Source organism: Thalia democratica, unplaced genomic scaffold (genome assembly GCF_965202585.1).
Source record: "Thalia democratica unplaced genomic scaffold, ktThaDemo2.hap1.1 HAP1_SCAFFOLD_1242, whole genome shotgun sequence".
Classification (NCBI taxonomy): domain Eukaryota; kingdom Metazoa; phylum Chordata; class Thaliacea; order Salpida; family Salpidae; genus Thalia; species Thalia democratica.
This window is the reverse complement of record NW_028140141.1, coordinates 1-10,000: the sequence shown is the minus strand read 5'-3', so window position 1 is coordinate 10,000 and position 10,000 is coordinate 1. Positions and strand designations below refer to the sequence as shown.

Below are 10,000 nucleotides of genomic sequence, written 5' to 3'. Positions count from 1 at the left end.
TTTTACTAAAGATTTCCGTGGACAGGAGCAATTTCAATGAGTCTTAACAGACTTTTTTTCGGCTGTCGACAGTCTTCTGACATCGGCAGCTTGCATACTATTTATCATACAAAAACATGGCTTCAAGAAGAATTATTTTCCGGTTTTTCTTAACTTCCTATGTGACAAAGAAAATTTCATAAAGAATTTTCGTAGGTTTTTTCACAGAATATGTTATTTTCATTTTAGTTGATGTTTTTATTTTGTGTTTTATTTTTTAATGTACTTATTGGGTGCTGAAAGAGCCATAAAAACCTCATAATCGAACAATCTACCGAAATATTAATAATATTGAAAAATTTAAATTTCGAAATAACCTACCTACGGTTAATCTACACGCGTTTAGAAGCCGTAAAAAAATATTTTCGACTTTGTAATGGACCAAACAAAAAATATAGAAAAAATTATCGAAAAAAAAATCTTTTAAAACTTACCTTACGTTAGTCCTTATGCGTTGCGAAGCTCAAAAAAAATATTTTCGACCTTATAATAGAACAAACAAAGAAAATAGAAAAATTTTCCAAAAAAATAAAAAGTCGAAATTCGAAAAAAGAAGAAAAGTGGTCCTTTTCTAGGAGTTTTTTATTCCCAAAAAATGGGTCGATGTCCCCGTAACCCCTAAAAAAAGGGGGTCGAAATAACATTTTTTCATCATGCTTCAAATGGGCTGAAAAATTTTTTACGGGGTCTCTGGACCAAACAAAAACGATCTGTCGAGTCAGAATTCCGAAAATCGAAAATTCCCGAAATTTCTGTACTTAAGAGGCGGGGCGCCCACTATCGACAAAAGTGTGCCAAAACCCACAAACGTTGTGTTACGCGCGCTAAGATAAATACAAGCCTGATTGCTGAAAATGTATTCTATTTGAATAAGGTAAGTATCAACACCAAGGAAGTAATTCCTTTATTATAAACTCATACTCTGACATTGCGCTAATATTGCTCGTGAATTGTTATTTAGTTTAAAAATATAATTTATATTACTTTTATTTTATTTTAATTCTATATAATAACTATTTTATATTTTTATTAAAAAATTTCTTGTTTAGTTTCTAAGCAACCACAGTTACGTTTATATGTTTAATTCTATTGTATTCTATATTTATCGATAATTTAATAAATGTTTTAAAAGACTATTCTGGTTTTCCACGCTCTCTTCAAAAATGTGAGTTCTTTTAATTCTTCCGCTTAATTATTCATTTTAAAGTAAAACAACTAGTTATACATATTATTATATTATAATGTATGTGTATTATATACTATTATTTTATAACATAAACATAGTTGAGTTATTGAATTAAACGTCAAATATTTTATTACCTAAAATTAAGTTAATCGTAAAATCTGATGTAGTATGAGATATTCTTTAGAAACTAACTATAAATATTCTTGAAGTAAAACAATACCATCTATAAATAGAACAATGAGAAATAGTAAAACAAACTAAACACAACATGTTTATTTTAACAATATTTTTTATTTAGTTTAATCACTTAATAAACTTTACTTCTAATTATCATAGTATTTAATATAGAATATAGTTAACAATCTTTTAAACAAAGTCTTAAATAAAGTTACAGGGAGTAATTGTAATTAAAACACCAAAAAAATAGGTTTTAATAAAAAAAATACTTACATCAAGTTAAAACTTTATAAGGATTAATTTTAAAATATCAAATTGATTGTAAATCAAGTGCAAATAGGTTTTTTAAACAAACCGAAGGGTTTATAAAGGCTTGTAAACGCTCTCAAACGCCTACGACCATACCACACTGAGCACACCCCATCTCGTCCGATCTGGGAAGTTAAGCAGTGTCGGGCGTGGTTAGTACTTAGATGGGTGACCGCTTGGGAATACCACGTGCCGTAGGCTTTTGCTTTTTGAATTCATCTTTTTTGTACTATTTTTCTTTCTGACCTATTTATACTTATTACTCGTTTATTTACATTTCTTTAACGCTTAAAAGAAAAGTAAATTCTAGTTATTAGCAAATAAAAACTCAAGCCAATCAGATAACGTTATTTGCTGTTTAAACCAATTAGAGCGCTAAAAAAGTGGTTTGACCAGTTTGAGATATCGAAAAAATAATGGCACCATCTTGTAGAGTACAATTTTCTGAGTTGAAATTAATACAATTAGTCTTTTATACTAAAACTTTAAAGTTTTTTTGTCCAAAAACAAATAAAAGCGTGGCTACTTGAAAAATCAAACGAAAATAAATTTTGCACTTTTGTATTGTGAGTCATAATAAGTTATTTACTGTTACCAACAGATACTAGCAAAAGCTTTTTAAAGTTTTGTATTAACTTAATGTATTTGTAATTACTTTTACTTAATAGAAACTATTGAATTACGTTTACTTAGTTTACTTTTGTATGTGTATTAAATATATAGCAATTTTGTTTGAACTTAAATAAGGACTATTAAACTATTAAAAGAAAACTATCAAAGTTTACTAACTCAAAAGCTAAATCTTAGTTTTATTGTTATAAACATTTATGTTGTAATTTACTAATAACTAAATGAGTTTATTTCAAACAAAAAGAATTAAATAATGTTATGTTATGTCAAGCCTACTATATGAGGTATATAGGTATATAAGGTATACAAGCTTATGTTTGAAAATTATAATAATAAAAATAAAAATAAATATTTAGTTGGTAAAATTTGTATGTTTTAATATGCTTTGAAATTAGAGTTAGTATAGAAGTTTTTTTTTAAATATAATAAATATAAATTTAGTAACTGTTAGTTTTATACTTTAATAAAAGAAATATGGTTAACAAGTAAGTTAAAAATGAAAGAAGCATAAAAAAACACACTAATTAACTGCTTATTCAATAGTTTGATTATTTAATTATTTTTCTGTTATATAGTTTAATCGTATTGTATAAAAAATACAGAGGTTTAAAGTAAGTTTGAATAAAAATAAAACAAAACATATAAAATAAGCATTAGTTCAAATACATAGTTTTTTTTTTCTAAGAAAATTTAATTCTTTAATAATAAGTAGTAATTTAAATAAAAAATAATACAAATAAAGTTGTACAATATATATACAATAGTTTGTCAAACTAGGCAAACACTACTAGGCAAAAAACAAACTAGGCAAAAAACCTACAAAGTAGGCCACCACTACAATCCAATGTTCCAACTGGAAATTCAATGAGATCGTTACTGTACTTGTGATGAACGTTGATAATCCCCAAGATTGTAAGTCGAAGGCCTTACCCAACCTAACCAGCGCACTGGTTTTCTTACAACTGAATTAATCAACATTTAATATTGAATATAATCATTATTGATAGATAGAGGAATGTTGACAATCAACAACAGATTGTAGGTCAAAGGCATTACTCGACCCAAGTACCCACAACCTAGATTGAACAACATTTATTAGATAGATTTGTTTATTGATAGATAGAGGAATATTGTCAATCCACAACAGATTGTAAGTCAAAGGCATTACTCGACCCAAGTACCCACAACCTAGATTGAACAACATTTGTTAGATAGATTAGTTAGATAGATAAATAGTACAGTATAATCTCAAAGAATTTGAAGCCCGAACATTGAACGATAGTGGTGTTTCGTGACGACTAGCGGGATTCGATCTCTCAACCTTCTGCTTATGAGTCAGCTGATAAGACCACTGACCCACCGCGCCACGACAAAGATAAAGAAATATTTTGCTATATAAATAGGTTGATTTTTCAGTGAACTTCAAGTGTCAATTTTTCAGTGTCAATTACAGTGAACTTCAAGTAAGATATACAACAGTATATATATTTCCGAGTCTGACTTTGAGTACTTTTTATATATTATTAACAAGATTTTTTAGGAGTAATATCTGTTTAGTTCTTTAATATATCTTTAAAATAATAATATTTTTTAAGGTGTTTAAAACTTTTAGAAGCTGTATGTAATGTCTTTTAGTTTAATAGTTCTTTAAATTAGTAAAAAAAAAATAAGCATGGTTGAGTTATCAAATTAAACAAAATAGAACGTCAAGTATTTAATTACTAAAATTAATTTAATTAAAAAAAAATCTCAGGTAATCTAAAATGTCAGGAATTATTTAAAAATAAATATAAATTTAAAACTTATTATATTGAAAAGATTGATGAATAATACTCTTGAATGTATGAAATGTTTGTATTTGTAATGCAATAACATAAATGGATAGATCAATGACAAATTGTAAACATATTGTATTATTTTATTTTACGATTTTATTTTATTTATTTAATAATTCAATAAACTTTACTTCTACTTGTCCTGGTCTTAGGTAATTTATAGATAACAATAATTTAAACAAACACTTTTGTACAGTTACAATACAGTTTTAGTACAGTTTGGGAGTAACTGTTGATTAAAAAAACAAAAAAAAAGTTAATTCAGGTTAAAATTTTATAAGGAATAATTTTAAAATATCAAATCGATTGTAAATCAAGTGCAAATAGGTTTTTTAAACAAACCGAAGGGTTTATAAAGGCTTGTAAACGCTTTCAAACGCCTACGACCATACCACACTGAGCACACCCCATCTCGTCCGATCTGGGAAGTTAAGCAGTGTCGGGCGTGGTTAGTACTTAGATGGGTGACCGCTTGGGAATACCACGTGCCGTAGGCTTTTGCTTTTTGAATTCATCTTTTTTGTACTATTTTTCTTTCTGACCTATTTATACTTATTACTCGTTTATTTACATTTCTTTAACGCTTAAAAGAAAAGTAAATTCTAGTTATTAGCAAATAAAAACTCAAGCCAATCAGATAACGTTATTTGCTGTTTAAACCAATTAGAGCGCTAAAAAAGTGGTTTGACCAGTTTGAGATATCGAAAAAATAATGGCACCATCTTGTAGAGTACAATTTTCTGAGTTAAAATTAATACAATTAGTCTTTTATACTAAAACTTTAAAGTCTTTTTGTCCACAAACAAATAAAAGCGTGGCTACTTGAAAAATCAAACGAAAATAAATTTTGCACTTTTGTATTGTGAGTCATAATAAGTTATTTACTGTTACCAACAGATACTAGCAAAAGCTTTTTAAAGTTTTGTATTAACTTAATGTATTTGTACTTAGTTTAAATTAATAGAGTTTATTTGGTTTACTTTATTATGTGTATTGAATGTGCTAGTATCTAAAAATAAATACAACTAAAACAAAACAAACAAGGAGAGTACTTGAATAGAACCAACACAATTTACAGACCAGTTGTGTACTAAATTTAAAGAAATTCTGAATAGTGAATATGCAATTATTATTATAAGTTCAAAATTCACTTTAATTTAAATTAATGTATTTTGTAAATTGGTTTTATTTAATAGATAGTAGTGAATTACTTTATTTAATTTACTTTAGTATGTGTTGTATAACTTAATTTAAACCAGAAGCAAAACGGGATTATACTTTCAATAAACTACACAATTTACAGACCAGTTGTGTACTAAATAAAAAGCTATTGTGAATAGTGAATATGCAATTATTATTATAAGTTTATAAGTTCACAGTTTACAAAAGCTTTACAATTTAGTTATTATTTTGTTCATATTTGCATATCTAATTTATGAAAAGTTAGTGTTATGTGTTTTGGCTTTTTAATTTCTTTATTTGTACAACTGTTAGTTTTATATTCTAAAGAAACATTTTTAAATAAATATGTTTAACAAGTAACTTAAAAATAGAAGAAATATATTGTATATATTGAACTATTTATATTTATTCTAGCTATTTGCTTAGTGTATTTATTAATGTGATTATTTTATTTTGTTGTTTGTCTTATAGTTTAATCGTATTGTGTTGAAATATATATAACAAATACAGAGGTTTAAAGTAAGTTTAAATGAAAATAAAATAAGACATATAGTTGAAATATAAGTTTAAAAAAATATTTTTTTTTATTTCTTTGTTTGTTTGATTGTTTGTTTATTATATAATCGCGACGTTTCATTTTATTACTTTTAAGCATACTAAATATAATAATAGGTATAGTTAGAGGAAAAATTCAATTAGTTTCTAATGTAATAAAAAAGTTTATTTCCACAAATAAATAAATACCTGAAAAATCAAATGAAAAATAAATTTCGCACTCTTGTATTGTGAGTCATAATAGGTTATTTACTGTTACCAACAGATACAAGCGAAGGCTTTTTAAAGTTCTTGTATTTGTATTGTTATTTGTACTTAGTTTTATTAAAATGACAGTATTGATGGTTACGTTTATTAAGTATGTTTATTTAACGTTATGTAACTCAAGTAAAACCAGAAGCAAATAAGGAGACTACTTTCAATAAACTACACAATTTACATACCAATTGTATACTAAACTTAAAGCTATTCTATTCTATTTTATTCTTGATAGTTATTTTAAAGTTATTAAATTATACAAATGTATTTTGTAAAGTAGTTTTATAAAGTTACTATAGTTTATTTAACTTACTATAGTATGTGTTATATAACTTTAATTAAACTAGAAGCAAAAAGGGAGACTACTTTAAATAAACTACACAATTTATTGTTATATATAACTCTAATAAAACCAGAAGCAAAAAGGGAGACTACTTTAAATGAACTACACAAATTAAAATTATATTATTATTTATAAATCAATCGTGTTGTGTTTCAAAATAAATTTTTCAAATAATGTTTTACAAGTATTTATCAGTTATTTAGTTTTCTTTTTATAGTTTAGCCGTATTGTTTTATTTATTTGTTATTATCTTTATTTAATTGTTTGCTTATTATATTTATCGCCATGTGCTTAAAAAATAAAACAACTATATAGATTTAAAAAGTAAGTTTAAATAAAAATAAAATGAAACATATAAAATAAGTTTATGATTTTTTTTTCATTATTATTATTTTTATTTCATTGTTTGTTTATTATATCTATCGCGATGTGCTTAAAAAATAAAACAACTATAAAGGTTTAAAAAGTAATTTTAAATAAAGATAAAATGAAACATATAAAATAAGCTTATGTTTGATTTTTTATTTTATTTTTATTTAATTGTTTGCTTATTATATTTATCGCGATGTGCTTAAAAGAATAGAACAAATACAAAGGTTTAAGTTGTAAGTTTTAAATAAAATAAAATGAAACATACAAAATAAGCTTATGATTTATTATTATTATTATTATTATTATTTTTATTTCATTGTTTGTTTATTATATCTATCGCGATGTGCTTAAAAAATAAAACAATTATAAAGGTTTAAAAGGAAGTTTAAATAAAGATAAAATGAAACATATAAAATAAGCTTTTGTTTGATTTTTTTATTTTATTTTTATTTATTTTTATTTAATTGTTTGTTTATTATATTTATCGCGATCTGCTTAAAAAAATAAAACGAGTATTAAGGTTTGAAAGGTAAGTTTAAATAAAAATAAAATGAAACATATAAAATAAGCATATGTTTTTTTTTTTTTTTTTATTATTATTATTATTTTCATTCAATTTTTTGTTTATTATATTTATCGCAATGTGCTTAAAACGATAAAACAAGTATAAAGATTTAAAAAGTAAGTTTAAATAAAAAATAATACAAATAAAGTTTATTTATAATAAACAAACATATTTAAAACATTAAAAAAAGTAGTTTATATATATTATTTTTTATTTATTTCTTTTAAACATATTAAATAAAGTATAAAAAAAGTATTAAAACATTTAAACGTAGCATAAATAAGCTTAAAACATTAAAATAATTGAAAAGAAACAAACAAATTGAAAAAAATCGGCAAAAAAAGTTCAACAGCAACATTTGAGCATCATACACGTATGCATTACTTTACACTAGTGAGAGAGACGTGTTTGTGCGTTCGGTCGACTTGGCGAGAAAGCGGGCTTAAAGCATTACTGTTTAGCACCCGAGGCGCGGCTATTGCAGCGGCGGCGAACGTGCTATGTAAACGCATTGGAGCAGCGTATGAAAAACTACAAGCGTCCAGCGGCGGTAGGCTTATAGCTTTGCGAAGTCGTCGAGACGAGTAGCCGACGCAGGCAGGCACGGCTCGAGGCGGGTAACTGCAGCAGACAGATGGCGTGTTGCTGCTGACGAGTTAACCGGCAGAAGGCAAACGGTTGGTCGGGAGAAAGAACAGTCAGTTGTATAGCTGCATGCTGCAGTCGACGCGGGCTGGCGCTTTAAACAGCAAAAGGCCGGCGCCGACTTTCAGTAACGTTCGCAAGGCTTTTAAGCCGAGTGATAGAAAAGGTCTGTATTTATACAGTAAAAACGCTCAGTCGAGCAACGGGTTTAAACGCCCTCGGATAGTTATCTGGTTGATCCTGCCAGTAGTCATATGCTTGTCTCAAAGATTAAGCCATGCAAGTGTAAGTACGAGCTCACGTACAGTGAAACTGCGAATGGCTCATTAAATCAGTTATGGTTCATTTGATTGTACGCTTTTACATGGATAACTGTGGCAATTCTAGAGCTAATACATGCGTAAAGCGCCGAACTGACGTGAGGCGCGCATTTATCAGACCAAAACTAACCGGCTTTCGGGTCGTTACAATGGTGACTCTGGATAAGCTTGCGGATCGCACGGCCTAGTGCTGGCGACATCTCATTAAAGCAACTGCCCTATCAACTATCGTCGGTACGGTATCGGCCTACCGAGGTTGTAACGGGTGACGGAGAATCAGGGTTCGATTCCGGAGAGGGAGCCTGAGAAACGGCTACCACATCCAAGGAAGGCAGCAGGCGCGCAAATTACCCATTCCCGGCTCGGGGAGGTAGTGACGAAAAATAACAATGCAGACCTCGTACGAGGTCCTGCAATTGGAATGAGTACACTTTAAACTTTTTAACGAGTATCCATTGGAGGGCAAGTCTGGTGCCAGCAGCCGCGGTAATTCCAGCTCCAAAAGTGTATATTTAAGTTGTTGCGGTTGAAAAGCTCGTAGTTGGATATAGGGACGGCGAGGTTGGTCGGTCGAAAGGCTAGCACTGGCCTCGTTGTTCTTGTTGGTCGGTGCCTTCGCGGTGCTCTTAACTGAGTGTTGCGGTGGTCCGGCAAGTTTACCTTGAAAAAATTAGAGTGTTCAAAGCAGGCTTTACGCTTGTATAATGTTGCATGGAATAATGGAATAGGACCTCGGTTCTATTTTGTTGGTTTTCGGAGCACGAGGTAATGATTAATAGGAACGGACGGGGGCATCCGTACTGTGCCGTTAGAGGTGAAATTCTTGGATCGGCGCAAGACGAACGACTGCGAAAGCATTTGCCAAGAATGTTTTCTTTAATCAAGAGCGAAAGTCAGAGGTTCGAAGACGATCAGATACCGTCCTAGTTCTGACCTTAAACGATGCCGACTAGCGATCGGGCAGTGTCGAACTTAAGAACTGTCCGGCAGCTTCCGGGAAACCAAAGTCTTTGGGTTCCGGGGGAAGTATGGTTGCAAAGCTGAAACTTAAAGGAATTGACGGAAGGGCACCACCAGGAGTGGAGCCTGCGGCTTAATTTGACTCAACACGGGAAATCTCACCCGGCCCGGACACAGCGAGGATTGACAGATTGAGAGCTCTTTCTTGATTCTGTGGGTGGTGGTGCATGGCCGTTCTTAGTTGGTGGAGCGATTTGTCTGGTTAATTCCGATAACGAACGAGACTCTTACTTGCTAAATAGCTGCTCGACCCATTGGGTCGGAGACAACTTCTTAGAGGGACTAGTGGCGTTTAGCCACACGAGATTGAGCAATAACAGGTCTGTGATGCCCTTAGATGTTCGGGGCCGCACGCGCGCTACACTGACCGGATCATCGTGTGTTCCCTAGGCCGAAAGGTCCGGGTAATCCGTTGAACCCCGGTCGTGCTAGGGATAGGGACTTGCAATTGTTTCCCTTGAACGAGGAATTCCCAGTAAGCGCGAGTCATTAGCTTGCGTTGATTACGTCCCTGCCCTTTGTACACACCGCCCGTCGCTACTACCGATTGAATGGTTTAGTGAG

General features: G+C 30.1%; 3 non-coding genes and 1 pseudogene across 3 annotated transcripts in view; all 4 read left to right on the top strand.

The window, feature by feature from the left end:
• LOC145848102 (U5 spliceosomal RNA) overlaps positions 1 to 74 on the top strand; it is a 115-nt gene extending 41 nt beyond the window's left edge. Inside the window, exon 1 of the small nuclear RNA XR_014371717.1 lies at positions 1 to 74. This exon is cut by the window's left edge and continues 41 nt beyond it. This is a non-coding gene — a small nuclear RNA (U5 spliceosomal RNA).
• A 1,719-nt stretch (positions 75 to 1,793) lies between these two features.
• Positions 1,794 to 1,912, top strand: LOC145848107 (5S ribosomal RNA). The gene has a single exon (XR_014371721.1). It is a non-coding gene; the product is annotated as a 5S ribosomal RNA (ribosomal RNA).
• Positions 1,913 to 4,554: 2,642 nt separating this feature from the next.
• On the top strand, positions 4,555 to 4,673 carry LOC145848098 (5S ribosomal RNA). Its single transcript, XR_014371713.1, has one exon. It is a non-coding gene; the product is annotated as a 5S ribosomal RNA (ribosomal RNA).
• Positions 4,674 to 8,323: 3,650 nt separating this feature from the next.
• LOC145848106 (small subunit ribosomal RNA) lies at positions 8,324 to 10,000 on the top strand (annotated as a pseudogene; the record flags this gene model as incomplete).